The following is a 16,087-nucleotide window of genomic DNA, read 5'->3' as shown; positions in this document are numbered from 1 at the left end:
GAAGGTCCACACATGTTTAAAAGTCCACAAACGCATAAAAGTGCAAATAGAAAAAACTGTCATTTTCAGAAATGTTGAAAAGTGTTTGATTAGTACAATACTGACGGTGGCGCATCTTGCCCACTCTGCGCATTTGGTTCTTAGTTCCCCTATGTCCAATATCCACTTAGAAAAAAAACAGTAACCTCAATATGAGAATGAGCTTGTGTTATGACACCACGTATACATTCATACAATCCAATATTTACGACTTCTATGTCAATAAAATTTATAATTCAAATCTTTTTTTTAGAATAACTGGACTGAACGGATTCAACTTTGAGATTCTGCTCTGATTAAAACATTTGACCCTGGTTACAAGTTCTGCCGCCAACACAAACTTCGAAATCTCATATCAAATTGTAAATTCAGACATTGATGTTACACTACAATTCTAATCTTTTTTTATCATATATCTTCATATATCAGATTTGTTTTCGTCTTTTCAGTCCGGATTAAGTTCTGGATTTATTAAAATCCCGATTTGAATCTCTAATTTTATGTTATCAATTCAGTTTTTTATGGCTTCAGATCTCACAATATAGATTTTCTGTTGTTACAATATTGAGAATCAGAAAACTGAGCTTCAGACTCCCTATTTCCATAGTACCATCAAACCACAGAAAGCGAATTAAAGATTTAGGATTAACATGCGGAATCCAAATTCTGATATCATTTTCAGATCTTATATAACTTATAAAGCTTAGTTCTTTTAGAAATGGGACACTTTCTTTTGCTAAAAACTCGTTTACTAGTAATCGGACATTCGAACATTTTACTGCCTGTGAAAAGTACTATCCGATCATATTTTTTTTCAAAATTTAAAATTTACGCGTTTTTGAGATATTTCAGATGCAATAGAAAAAGAAAAAAAAATTTGCACAGTTTCCAGATTACCTTCATTTCCTTCATAAAGTATTTATATCAAACGAATGGTTTTTGAGATACACGCATCCTTAACTGTCCCATTTCTGAAAGAACTAAGCTTTACTTCTTGATTTGAACATCTGACTCAGTTTTTCTCCTCAAATTTGACAATCACTCTATGACAATTCTGGATTTGTTTTTTCAGAGTAGTACTTAAATTAGGCCCTAAATTCAACTTTAAAATTGTGGTTACAGACTCGGAATCTGAATATGTGAAAATTTTCGATTTCAACTTTTCTCTCTTTAGTGAATTCACCTCTATGAATATTCTCTATAATTTTTTTCGTTGTCTCATTGCTTTCCTGCAATGTTCTTTGTCTTGATCTCTAGTGTCATCTTAATAGTGAATATCCACTAAGTATTTTATCCAGAACCCCGAATTTGAGTGAATGTTGAATTATGGTTCTGTGACCGCCGGAGTTATTCGAAATTATAGTCGGTAAATGCCGAACTAAACCTATAAAAGAGGTAAAGTTGAGTATCCGCTTAACAATTAATTTTTATTTCTCAGTTTATTGGTCTTAGATTATGAAAACTCTTAAAACAGCATTGTGTTTTACTGAATTTTGCAAATTTTCCTAAAACATCAGATTTATGTACTGTTGACACGACAGTTACTAGATATTGCTGATAAAAAGTGTTCTCACTCTCACATTTAACACAGTTGCACCGAATAAGTTATTCAACCATCAAACACACACCAGCACGAAAGTATAAGAAAAAACTTGAGTGAAAAATTGATTTTACAAGTATTTGAAAAGAGTTCTGGAAATGATTATATCAGAGTATTCCTAATATAGGTTATTAAAAATCGAGTAACCAATAATTTTTGTTTAAATTTCATTAAATAGGTTAGTTTTAATAACAACACCTGACATAGATTTGTTGGATTATAAAGGCTTATGATATAGCTCAGTTGGAAAGTCAGTTGCTTCCTGAACCGATGTCCGTGAGTTTGAGCCCAAAAGTAAACATCGATCACAGTTGTACCGGATTAGCTTTTCAATGACTGTCCACCAACTGCCTCGTTGATATAAGTTGCGAATGACATAAAGATGTTAAAACGATTAGAAATGAAACAAAAAATTGCTTTTTGATTTAGCCGATGATTTGAAATATTTCTTATGTACTTACTTATATTTTTAAAATTGAATAAATAAAGCTATTGATACTAAGTGCTTTGTAAGTGATGAAAACAATGATATGTTTTCATCATTAACGAATGTACAACATCTTCAACAGCTCAGAATCTTTGATAGTTGATACCGGTACAATTGCTTAGCTGTCCCACAAAACCACAACAATATCGTAAAGGCTGCTCTTAACTGTCTTCTATAAAGTTGTACAAACATGATTTTGTTTTCTTACATGGCACTTTGGTTCACAATGTGTAATTTTCTATTTACCTTTAAGAAGAAAAAGAAGATGAGGTTTTTTTCCAGATGTGCCAATTTAATCTAATCGGCAGTGTTTGGCACAAAAGCGCTAATCCGCTATTCGCTAGTTAGTCCGCTAACTTTTTATTAGCGGTTTAATTTGGCCGCTAAGTTTGGATTGATTTAGCGAATTGAAAAGTTCCGCTATTTTTTGGTTCCGCTAATTGAAGATCGCTAACTCCCATATATTTGTATCAATCTCTCGAATTCTGAGTGATAGAATAAACTTTTTTTCATTAATCAAGTCAAAGTGACATTGTGCATCATCTGATTGCTTAATTGAATTCATTGGAGGAATGCGTACTAGAGTTAGAGAAAAGATGTCTTTAGTGTCATTTTTCTCTCTTTAAGCACTTTTTTCAGCAACTTTTACAGAAGAAGATAACAATAAAATGTGTTAAACAATATTGAACTATTTTCAACATCTCTTCATCAGCATTTGTTTTCAAGTGGTTGAGCTATTTACTTTCCACAATACAGGTTTCTAGAGATTTTACAGATCAGTTCATATAAAAATAAGATAAAATCACTATTGTAGCCTTCGTTTTAAGTTCAAATAGAAATTGTATAAACGTTTGACATTGCTCCGGCAAATTTGAAAAAAGGGCAAAACAGGTTGAAGATTTTAAATGAGGATTATGTAAAATAATGCCGAAACATAAAATTAATTACACAAAAGGTTATTTGCAACAAAATTGCATACTATCTACTTTGCACAAAAACAAAAAATCGAGTAAATTTTTAACCAAAATTTAAATAAAAAATAAAGAGAGATAGGGAAACGGACTTATTTTGGACCAGTGGACCAATTTTGGACCACCTTGTCTAGCTCTCTTATAAAGCAACTTATATTTGCTTAAAAAAATCATGATTATTTGTTTAATAAGAGAGCTAAACAAAGGGGTCCAAAATTGGTCCACTGGACCCTATAGCTCCCATTTTCCACATTTTGTTCTTTTGCTCTTTCTTTAATTGTTCGAAAATCGTTTGTTTTAAATTATAGAACACAGAGACTCATTAAAACTCCTATCTTTGACAGTTTTGGTTTTGATCATGTAATTTTATGAAAATACGGTCAATTCATCAAATTTTAAATTAAATACTTGAAACTTCATTAATTCTCCCTTGGGGAGTTGGAAAAATCGAGAGAGGGAAGTGCATGACTAAAAAAAATTTAATTTTTTTTTCCGGCCTTAATGTTGGTAAACAGTTAGCGATTAGCGATTAGCGCTTTAAGCTTAAAGCGATAGCTTTTTCGGCACATTTAGCGTATTTAATTAGCGATCGCTAACTTTGTATGAGTTAGCGATTTAGTTAGCGGCGCTATTTTTCTAGTTAGCGATGCCGAACACTGCTAATCGGAGTTATTGTTCTTAAATATTAAGTTTAGCAAATATTCAGACGTTAAGGTTTTCTTTTCTTTTTTTAAATTTAGCAGATACTTTGCAGAAAAGCAACCACTGTTCAGCAGTTCATTCAGCATGTAACTTAAGCAAGGAACATGTCTCGGCAGAAGGTAGACCACTTTCTTAATATGACAGCATCTTCTACATAGAATGGGTTTCGGTGGCAGAATAATGCACAATTGTGTAGCGGTTTCAGCGCGAAATATCATCGAGACAGTTGCACCCAAAACCAGAGAGCGGGAATTGAAGGAAAAAACGGTGAAAACAACTCCGTAAAGTGGGAAGAAACAAGGCATAAAATTGTCACGTTTTGTATGCAACTCGAATAAATTTTTCATATTAAAATGATTTAGTGTGTGGTGCGAATCCGGCGCGCTCGGGACAAGGAGCGCGAAATTTACTACACCAACAACCGTGGTACGTATTTATTTTATTCACTTCGGAAAGTGACAACATAATAAAGCAGTTTTGAGCAGGCACAATCGAAATGAGTCTTTCTTAAAAATAAAAATAAAGAGAAAAGTCAGTTTCTTCTACAATCACTTGAAAGAACTTCGTTAAGTGCAGTTTTGCAAAGATGATCCAACAAACTGTTTAAGTTTGTTGCTAAGTAAATTTTTATTAAAATTAAAGTTTCTTGTAAACTTCAATCGTTCTCATTTACAATATGTATGTTTAAGGATGTTTTTTTTTCTAGGATAACAAAAGAAACAATTTTTACTCAGCTGTTTGACATTCAATAATATTGCCAAACAGATGTTTTTGAAACTAGAAATATTCCCACATCCCTCAAAACCCACAAAAAAGTAAACTATCAAGCCAATCAGAAACAAAAAACTTCTAAAAAATGTTTCAATCTACCAATTGCACCATATAGAACGTCAACGCATAAGGTTGAGGTCACACCCAGAGGAACGATTTTACGATGTTTGTTTAACCACTCTCGGAATGATGCGGGGATCATCTTTCCCTGCGTTCTGAATCTCTGTGCATCATGAAGTCTTATGACAAAAGATCTAGCTTGCGATGTGTGGAGAACCCAGCCGAAGACGTGAACCAAATAAAGATTGGAATTTTAGAAAATTGCTACCAGACATACAGAGAGGATTGTATCATTTTAATCACTGGCTGCTTGCAATGAACTGATCTCAAACTAGGGGTGTCTAGTAATATTTAGGTATTATACTACTAGTACTATTTTTGTGTTATTCTCTCAGACACGTCTGTCACTCACAAGAATAGATAAATGACTGACTTTGTTTTGTTTGTTTTGCCTAGTTTTACCAAAATAAAAAACGTTGCCATAGACGTGTATTTTAATTATTTTTCTTCAGTGTTGCTGAATTGTAGGGGAGGATGGGGTATCATGGGCCACTTTTTTTTCTTTATTTCACAACTTCTTTATTATCAAAGTTGAAAAGCAAAAAAAAATAAATGGAAAAGTTTTCTACATTTTTAAGGTATCATAAGGTATATTTTATTATTTTTTGAATACATTAATTTTCCGAGTTCTGACTGTTTTGAAAATAAACATTTTTTTTTGGATTTTGAAAAACAGTGGGGAAACATGGGCCACCAATTCCAAATTGGCTAGATACCCGAGCAGACTTTGATGCCTAAATCAATAGCAAATTGAGATCAAAACGAGGTGTTAACAGCTAAATGAGGCCTTCATTTGCTGTAAAATTTTCTACGATAGTAAAATTAGGCATTATTATGGTATCAAAATGTTTTATTTGATAGCACGCAGATACCAAAATAAACTATCAACAGCAAGCTGTAAGCAACATTTGATGCAGAATTTCATCCGATAGCATGTTTAGGTATCATTCAGGTATTTTTTGACAAGGATGCCAAAATGTCAATGTACAAAAGAGTTTTAGAAATTGTTGGTCAATTTGAAAAAAAATGTCATAATAAAGGCGTTTTCTATCTTAAGAATATAGAATCTTTTTCGTTTCAAAATCAAACATAAAAAATAAGTTACTGCATAAAAATGTCAGCAAAATTCAATAACAAACCTTCATTTTTAAATTCTCTGAGCGAAGCCCCGTTATATTATGTCGAATGAGTTTGTTCAAAAATATCCCATTTATGACCTTAAATTTTAAATTTCTTTTTTTTTTAAATATAATTGAGTACAAAAATTTTGTGTGTAACTAAACTGTGCTAGCGGACCCCTGTTTGAATTTTGTTTGATTTGATTTCATCTATAAAGCGGGCCACATACTACACAACATTTGTGGAAATGCGATGAAATTCGATGAAATTTTGTCTCAGTGAATACGATTTGCATCGTGTATGGCACCAAGGCGTGTAAAGCTTTAGGTGTGTTCTTATACCAATGCACGGAATCGTCCATCTTGTGACAGGCAATCGTAACCGTAGGCATGGTAGACGAACAATTCGCTGTCAAAAACGCTCCGTCTCCACCCCCCACCAATGAGAAACTTTTGGTACCCCATGCCTACTTTTCCTCAATATGCACCCACCCTACTGTACCCACCCTGTATGGCACTGCTTGCATGAGCACCCAAACGGTTGGAGTAAAATCGGTCAAAAAATATGGATGAGCAAAAGCGTAAATTAAAAAAAAAATTTCGTCTGAAAAAAAATTCATTTGTTTGGATTTTCTAAAGAGACTGTAAACAAAGAGGCGCCTTCTGATCCCTTTCTTAATAATGAGCTTGCAACCCTGCTGTAGGGCTGCCTTTAAGACTGCTTGGTTCTGCTCGATTGGAATGACACTGACAGAAAATGAAAAATTCCAATCGTGACATTTCGCCTCTTTGTTTACTATAGGCTCATTAGGATTTTCCACTGAAAACAACGTATATTTTAAAAAGCAGCTGTATAATTTTGCTCAGTGTTTTTCAAGAGTAGTTGTGCCAAATAGAGATGCAAGATCTACTCCGAAGATTGGTTCTTGTAAAAATATTTCAGAACATACATGTTTGATGTTCTCATAATTTTTTTCTTTAAATTGCATATAATATTTTGATATTTAATGAAAATCAAGTATTATTGAATACATTTTGCCATTGTTTTTCAAAATCAGCATATCTGAAAATTCAGTACAAATCCTGAAAAATCCGTACACCTGGCACTACTGCACGAAAACGTCAGCACAGGTCAGCACCAGAGATGCCAATGTGCCTGATTTTTCAGGCGTTGCCTGATTTTTCGAGGCTCTGCCTGACAACCTGATAAGCCATTCAATTTCCCTGATTTTTGAAAATATGCCTGATTTTGCCTGATTTTTGAGAATGTCGTGAAAAATGGGTAGTAAGGAACTGGAGTAGGTACCATAGCTGAAATAAAAAGTGAAAAAGTGGCTGAATCAAAGCAATCGAAAGATTCCCGTTAATTTTTATTCAAAAAGAGAATTAAAGGGAATTTTTCGATTTTTTCGATGCAGTAGAATTATTTAACTAAGTAGGCTAACAAGAGTGAAAATGTGGAGCGACGACCAAAAAAAAAAAAAAAGGTCAGCACTTAGAGCGAAATTTCCGTTACTTTTACGTAGCCTGATTTTGCCTGATTTTTATTTCGCCAGTTCCCTGATTTTTCAAAATAAATGTTGGCAACCCTGGTCAGCACTGTAAACAAAGCAAAACACAATTTATCATTATTCGTCGGTTTCGCTTTAGTCGGTTTGTGCCGTTTTCGCCAGAATTTAAGTATTTTGTGCCGGGCAATAGAGCCGGAAGAACCAGAGCAGCAACGGAAAAACGTACAGCATAAGGTTTTGAGAATGAATCGAACGCGGGATAGAAAGCAGCAAAAATATAAGTTTCTTAATTCCCCACTATTATGCTCTCCAAATATTGTTTTTGAAAGGCTCCAATTGCTACAATTATACATTGTTATTGCATTATTAAAATGGATGATATTCATAATGGAAGTCCGGAAGCTTCGGAATCATCGACTTTTCCCCGGTCACACAGCCGGAAGATGCAGAACTGCAAAAGAAGTGGTCTAATTTAGGCTGGAAGATTAGTCCTTGGTAAAGAGAAGAAGACAGGTGAAAATGTAAGTTCTTTTTTTTATTTTTCCAAGATTTATTTGCTATTTCTTTTTCTAGGGAAAATATACTGTCAGAACAGATCGTCCGAAAGAAGGAAGCGAAATTTAGAGCCCGATTCTGCGGGTGGATTCAAATACTTCGATATTCGAGCTGTTCGAAAATCGGCCCACTGGAACGAAGGCACTTTTAAAATGTAAAAAAAAGTTCGTTAGCATTTAGTTTTACAACTGAAACTGTTGTGCTTATTTTATTCTGTTTTTCAGGTTAAATAGAAACAAAATCAACCAGCAAGTAAACTGGAGGCGTTTCACGATCTCGCAGCCTTAAAACGCTATTTGGATCCGCAATGGCAACTGGTATTGATCGAAAAGTTGAATAAATAGTCACGGAATCGAGAAGCTGTCCTCAATGCTGTCAACCTGTCGTTGCTCAGCAGAAAGTTTCGGTGCCGGAAGAACAACCTTCGATGAAAGTGAAATGTTTAGTTATATAAAATTCGCTGAAATCCTAAAACAATTAATTATGATATAGCGATAAACAACGTTTAAAAAACACAAACATATATACTTCAATAAGAACTGATCTTTAAAAATAATAAAATCCGTAGTAACAAGAGTTCAAACAAATTTTGAAGCTTTAATATATTCATGTAAATTTAACCTTCAAGGTTTCAATTGACGAATGCTTCAAAAAAGTAATCCTTTTAACTTAGAATTGATATTTGTTATTCCAGTATTAAATCAGGAATGAAGTTCAGTTACGGAAAAGCATTCGAAAATATAAATGAATTCACACGTTAAGTTTAATCCAAATCCGTTCTCGAGTTTAAAAATTACACTATTTGCAGTTAGACGGCTTTTACCTTTTTAAAGTACATCCATATAAAATCGATAAAAATATGCTCAACAAAAAGGCTATAGGTCAGTTACCAAATGTTGAAAAAAAAACGTTTTATTGTAAAAGAAAACTGAAGTTAAAAAAGTAAGAAATCCACAATAAAATTGATAAACAAATGACGTGAAAGCCATAAATGAAGCTTCAAAGTTGTTACAGTAAAAAAATCCAAAAAGTGGATTGACAATTTCAAACTATTTGACATTTTAAGGATCTTTCAATTACGAAACAAAGAATTTTTGACAATTTCTCAATCTTAATTTTCCATTATTCTAACAGCTACACTGTTTTTTATGTATATTTAAGCAGCATTTTTGCAGTGAAGCTTTTTATAAGAAAGATAATTAAAAACTGATTTAAGTGATGTAATAACAGAAGCGTTTCGATGCTTAACAATAATATGATGAATTGGGAGAAGTTTTTGAATTTTTTTAAGTCGACTGAAAATACTGCTTGGCTTGAAATATGTATAAATAAGTACTAACCTTGTAAATCCTTATAACAAATTTTGCTACGCAACAGATAGATTTTTTAAAACTATACAAAAATACTCATTTTTTCCGTGATATAAACCCAAGTAGGTCGATTCATCCCGAAAATATATAAAAATACGTAATTAAAAATTCAACCAATAATATTTTAATTTTACATATTTACTCTGGATCATACAAGTAGGCTGTACAAAGACACTTATGGTTATTAAATTCTGTTCTTGAAGTAATGCTTTGCTTTCTAAATAAAATTTGAGCCATTTAGTTTGATGGAAGTTAAGAGCACACACGACGCATATGCGACAATAAACAGTTCATACGTTGCCAAACTGAAGCCAACTCTGGTTAAGACTAACTTTTACGGCAAAATGAAATCATATTTCTCTATCACGTCTTGACAGCCAAATTTTCTCTGATTTTGATTGAATTAGGGTGTAACTCAGCAAAAATTAGGCCCAAATCTCGTAAATGCATAGCACAGTATTGCCATTTAAATGTTGCTTGTAATGCCCCGACTATACCTTATTCTGCTTTCGTTTTCCGAAAGTTTTGAGATCATTTCGATGTCAAATTTTGCTGTAACCGAAGATTTTGTGATGCCTTAAATTGACATCATTATGCTTTCCAAGCTCTCGAAAATCGAGGTGTAGTTAGGGTCTCAGTTTTAGCAAAATTAGGCATCACTTTGCTAACCAAGTATGAAAATTTGTGCTCTCATTTTTGCTGTGTACCACCTTATGTCAAGCAAAATGAAAGCACATTTGGCCCTCATGGCGTGAGAGCAAAATTTGCTATAATTTTGCCATAAAAGTCTGCTCGGGTAACGTTCAAAGCTTATGAGTTGATCCAAAACTGAAATTTCATAATTCATTATGTTATTTTAAAGCAAATTCAGATGAGGAAATAAAAAAGAGAGTTGTGTAGTTCCTTAAACCTGGCTCGCGAACGATTTGGCAAAATTCCATATATATGCATTAGAAAAGATGGACAAAATATATTTCATAACTCTTCATTTGGCATATTAAAACTTTACATGTAGTAATAACGTATTTTAAGTTTTGAATGTGTAGAAAAACACCAAAATATAGGTGGCCCAAAATACCCCATTTAATGTGGCCGATGATTCCCCACAAGCAATGATTTGCAAATTGGTTAGGTTTGTGTGACTTATTAATGTTTCATCAAAAATTTCTTTTCCACGTGAAAGAACATGACCAAACTGAGATCATATGCGTATGAGCATATTTTTGTTATGTACTTTAGGTCTCCCACGGATGCAATTTTTCGGGTGCTTGTTTAATTATGTATGTACATTTCTCTAGGCTGGTTAAATAAAAGAAGCATATGCTACGTACATACATAAGTCTAAAACATATAGAAAAACATGCTTACGCCAAGCGGCGACGAAATCTGCGCTTTTTGAGCCAATCCGTCTATTTACCGGTGGCCGAGTCAGAAACATTTTTGTCGTAGCTGCAGCCTTAAAAATCTGTATTCTCTCAGCCAAGCCTTGTTTTTACTGGTGGCTGAATTTTTAAAAAACAATCGTTCCAGCAGACATAAAAATCTGTGCGAAATTTAAGGTTTGTTTAGACCCTTTTTCAGACCAAAAACTGTGGTCCAAAATTCAAAGTTATTTCAGTTCCAAACCAAAATTTTTGAAATGAAGTATAATTTTTGTTATTATTTAAATATAAAACTTGTTTTCAGTCTGTGAAAATGTACATTGAAATCTGAACTTTGAAACAATTAATATGTTTCCAGAAATTCATAAGAACCATGAAAAAATGTTAGTTGAGCCAGGGAAACTTCAGCTGAATTCTGAATTCTGAATTCAAAACAATTAATTCTAGCAGTCCCTTGACTCTCATCTCTGTTTACTCTCATCCTAAACTTTCATCGCCACTCATTTAATTTTTTTTTTGTTTATAAAATATTTGAATTCTATTTATTTTCTTTTTTTTTACACTCGACAAACATTTTTAAATTGAAGTTTTAAGTAACTTGTTCAGGTTGTCCTTTAGACTCGCCTCATTATTTTCTATCATTTCACGGTTTCTCTTCAACCCAGTTGATTATTTATTTGATCAGATAATAAAGCTGTCATCGCTACATAATTTCTTAATTTCAATCTGTCCTTTCAATTCGCTTCGTATTTGAATCTTATCCCAAGCTATTCTCTCAATCCACTATATTTTTAATTTGATAAGATATTCAAGCGCGTCCCACTTTTTAAAAACTGTCTTCTCGACTCGCATTGAATCTTATCTCAAGCTGTCCTCTTCAACCGCTTGATTATCAATTTGATAAGATTTAAAGCTTTCCTCTAAATTCACCTTTTAATTTCAAACTGTCATTTCAAGTCGCATGAAATTTCTTATAATTTGTATGATTATGTATGATTCTTATTCATGCTGTCCTCTCAACTCGCCTTCCAAATTCAAGATGTCTTCTCAACTCGCTTGAGATTTCTATCGATATGTTCAGGCTGTCCTCTTTACTCGCCATTTCAATTTCAAGCTGTTCTCTCAATTTGCTTGATATTTTCATCGATATTTTTAGGCTGTCCTCTCAACTTGCTTTTGAATTTCAAGCTGTCCTCTCAACTCGCTTGAGATTTCTATCGATATGTCCAGGCTGTCCTCTCTACTCGCCATTTCAATTTCAAGATGTTCTCGAAATTTGCTTGGTATTTTTATCGATATTTTTAGGCTGTCCTCTCAACTTACCTTTCAAATTTCAAGCCGTCCTCTCAACTCGCTTGAAATTTCTATTGATATGTTCAGGTTGCTTTCTCAACTCGCCTTCCAAATTCAAGCTGTCCTCTCAACCCGCTTGAAATTATGAAAATGGTCAAGCTGTTCTTACGACTCGCTCAATATTTCAGTTATTTTTAATGTTCCTTGAATTAAGTTGAATATATTTTGTTTCCATCAATTCCAGTTTTGGCATTATTTCATAACTCTTTAACACTATTTCCAATCGAACTTTTTTTTTGAATATTTTTTTCTGTTTATACTAATATTCCGATTGGCTTTAGTGATTTGGCAATACAACTTGAAATCGGTATAAATATCGATTTTCTTTCGAAGCTAAAAAACTAAGTTTTTTAGAAATAAATATTGAAAAAGTTGCTATTTTACCAGTATCGCGATTTTAAAACATCGTAATAGAAAATTTTTTTTCTGATGAAGAGACAGTCCACTGCGGCTTTATTTTGTTATTCACTCTTAACACAATTATTATTAAGTATTTTTTTGCTACTTAATCCTTTGTACTGAATACTACTCAGGGACTCATTTGGGAAGATTTTGGCGTCCTAAATTCAAAACATTTGTCAGAAAAGAACTGGAAAACGATTGAGCTTATGGTTCTCAAAATATCTAAAAATCAATTTAGTTTAAAATTTCTCTAAAATTTCGTCAAAATTCCCGTTTTTTTCTGCAGATTTAGAAATAAAAATAACGAAAATAAAACTTCATTTACTTTTTTCCACAGAAATCAAATTGCATGTGGTCTTCGAAAATGTTGGTTATAGAGTAAGAACTTTTGTTTTGAAAATGTATGTTCAATAGCTTTGAAAAAAGTGCATAAATCTATTTCACAAATTTTCAACTTTTTTCAAAAGTTATCCCGAAAAAAATACGAGCAGACAAAAAAAATCTAAATCAATATTTGAAATCAGCGCCCTAAAATTAATCAAAATTAGGCTATATATTCTTTGCATTTTGGAGCTTTTTTTATTTTGTTGACTTGTGATATTTATCACAAACATGCACTTATCTTGGTTCCTATTTTTTTACACACATCTTCAAGGTATGATCAATTAACGTTTTAATCTATTTTAATCTCTCATCAACCATGTAATTCAATGATCAAGATTCGATCTCAAGGCAGTTGGCATAGAAGACGAAGATGCTATCGATTACGCTGAGACGTGCTGGCTAATAAGGCACTAAGGATTACATTGGTTAGAAATATCAAAAAAGGAAGGAAAAAATAGTAGCTTTTTTTGTCTGAACGAATTTTACAAAAATCGGTATTAAATCAATTATCGCTTCTCGGCCTAAAGGCTATGATCAAAGTGGTATTAAATCAGTTTGATTTACCAAAAATCGACGTTTGTTATATACCGATCCTTGGTCAAAAACTTCGCCAAAAATCGGTATACATACCGAAAAATCGGTATGTCATCACTGCTTGTGAGTATCAAAATGAAGGAAAATACATTCAAAATATGTAGATGTTTTGTTAGTGGTCATAAACACAAGCGTTCGGTGACAGCTTAAAGTGAAATTTCTCTCTCATTTTTTTTTTTTTGTGAGCAGGGAAAAGCCCGCTGGAGTGGAACTTCAGTCGGGGTCCTTCTCCAGTGGGCGCAAAACCTCCTCATCATTCTTTGTTTTTGTTTTTTGATTTTTTCGATTTGTTTACAATTATGTTCATTCATTTCATATATCACACACACACACACTTAATTTTGAATCACTCAATGTCGTTGAACGTTCAGGACGGTGGTGGTGCTGGCTGTGTTGGGAGGCGGCGGTTGGTGGTGGCAGCTGGTGGTGGCGGTTGGAGGCTGCGGTACATGGCAGAAATGAGATAATTGAAATGAAATTGTTGGTATTAGTCGGATGTGATTGACCGTTTTAGATTGGCGAACTAGTCGAATGGTGGGGAGGTTATAATCGACTTAGCTTCCGACGAGATAAATCTCTGTTAAGGAAGCGCTATTGATTATGACTCAGTTACGAGCGATCGGGTGTTCTAACATATCAGTATGTGTTAGTCAAAGTAAGATTCGACTTTATTCCGGATGTGTCGTTTAAGCATGGTTTTGAATTTTTTTGGGTTTCTTTCTTCCCTGAGTGTTGAAGGGAGAAGATTGTACAAATATTTGCTTTAATAAGGAAATGCTTTCCGTGACATTTCGCTGTTTGGTCGGCTTATTGATAGGGTGGCTGAATTTCGCAGCATGTATGCGTGGTTGGGTTGCTCGTGTACTACGTTGTGATGTGTCAGTTGATCATTCAGATGAGAATGGATTATTGTCATCGCTTGGAACTCTCTTAGAGCCTGGATAGGTAATGTTGAATTAACAGCTTCGGAATACAAATTTTTTGTAGGGTACATTCTGTGGCGATTGTAGACGGCTTTGAGGCAACGGTTTTGAGCAGCTTGCAATTTTTTTAAGTGGGTATTTGCTGCAGCTCCCCAGATGAAGATAAGGTACTGTAGCTTTGATTGTACGAGCGCCTGGTACATCAACGATAACTGTTTTGTAGGAACAATGTTTTTCATCTTCCAAAGTAAGCCGCATGTTGCGCTAACTTGTTTTTGAAGTTTCTTTATGTGGTAGTCCCACTTAAGCTTGCAATCAATATCCAGACCGAGGTATGTGTAGTGGTAAACCTTTTCGATTGGTATTGAATCTACTATCAGATCCCCATGTACTTGCTCTGATCTCCTGGGTGTGGATAAAATCATGTATTTGGATTTTGTAAGATTCAATGATAGTAGATTTTCATCGAAGTATCTTCTTAGAACTTCCATGTCAGCGCACATGCTTTCGACTATTGCGGTAGAATCGTTTCCAGTGTAGAATAGAGATGTGTCATCAGCAAAAAGACGTGGCTTTCCGTTCAAATTCAGATTTGGCAGATCATTCACATATATCAGGAATAGAAGTGGCCCAAGATTGCTTCCTTGTGGTACCCCCACTTTTAACGGACGATTATTGCTACGTACTCCATTTATGGAAACAAATTGACATTTGCCAGTAAGGTAGCTTCTAATTAACTCCAGAGCATTGCCTCGTATGCCATAATATGCTAGTTTTTCGAGTATGATTTTATGGTCTATAGTGTCGAATGCCTTTTTCAGATCTAAGAAGAGAAGTCCAGCCATTTTATTTTTATCGAGAGCTTTGTAGACATCATCAAATAGCTCATAAGTTGCTGTTGTTGTACTAGAGCCGGCACGGAATCCGTATTGGCAGTTATAGAGGATGTTATGTTCTTGGAAAAATTTTGTAATTCTAGTAGCCATCTTTTGTTCTAGGATTTTGCTAAGAGAAGAAAGTACTGATATCGGCCGATAGTTGTTTACGTCGACTCTTGATCCAGCTTTATGGATTGGAACAACCTTTGCTATCTTCAAGCAATCAGGATATTTTCCGGTGACAAGGCTTTCGTTGAATACATCACGTAACAGTTTCGAGAAGAACCGATGATGCTGTTTGATGAAGTGCGCAGGTATTCCATCAGGACCTATACTTTTATTGTTATCGACGTAGTTGCTCTGCGACGTAGTTCCACCTCCCCGTGGTGCAGGGTGGAAACGTGTCTGCAAGTCCGGCGTATTGCAGATGTACGGCCAAGAGAACTACACCAAACCCACTAGAGGCCGTCGACGGGTCCCGCCAAACCCGCGCGGAAGAAGTGGTGCACCCGGGTACTTAGGTACCAGTACTTGGGTGTGAGTGTGATGGTCCAACACGCTGTCGGGGGGTCATGACCCTGATATGCGGATGCGACCGGAGGGAGAGCGATCGCCAACTTGTTTTGCGCTTCGGTGGGTATAGACCCGTCTCGCAAAATGAGTAGATGCGCAAAGTGGTGGCCAATGGTGGGCCGATCACTTAGGGACGTGTTTACACGTCAGTGTCCGAGAGGCACATTCTGCCGGAGGTGTCAGGGTTCGACACGCGTTTCGGGAATTGATGCGCCCGAACCGCGAGTGTGACCTGATGAGGGCGTTCTATAGCCCGATCTGCGCTTCGGGTGGTGAAGCGCCCGACTTGAAGATCGGGTAGTTGCGCTGGGTGGTGACTTAAGTCAACACTATTTGTGAGTTCGGAGGAGTCTG

At 34.8% G+C, this 16,087-nt stretch overlaps 1 long non-coding RNA gene across 1 annotated transcript; it reads left to right on the top strand.

Moving 5' to 3' along the window:
• The first annotated feature begins 7,754 nt into the window (after positions 1-7,754).
• LOC129746378 (uncharacterized) lies at positions 7,755-8,220 on the top strand. Its single transcript, XR_008737296.1, has 3 exons — positions 7,755-7,840; positions 7,893-8,038; positions 8,099-8,220. It is a non-coding gene; the product is annotated as an uncharacterized LOC129746378 (long non-coding RNA).
• The last annotated feature ends 7,867 nt before the right edge of the window (positions 8,221-16,087 follow it).

Source organism: Uranotaenia lowii, chromosome 2 (assembly GCF_029784155.1).
Source record: "Uranotaenia lowii strain MFRU-FL chromosome 2, ASM2978415v1, whole genome shotgun sequence".
Taxonomy (NCBI): domain Eukaryota; kingdom Metazoa; phylum Arthropoda; class Insecta; order Diptera; family Culicidae; genus Uranotaenia; species Uranotaenia lowii.
The sequence above is the reverse complement of the archived record's forward strand: the minus strand, read 5'-3'. Positions and strand labels throughout refer to the sequence as shown.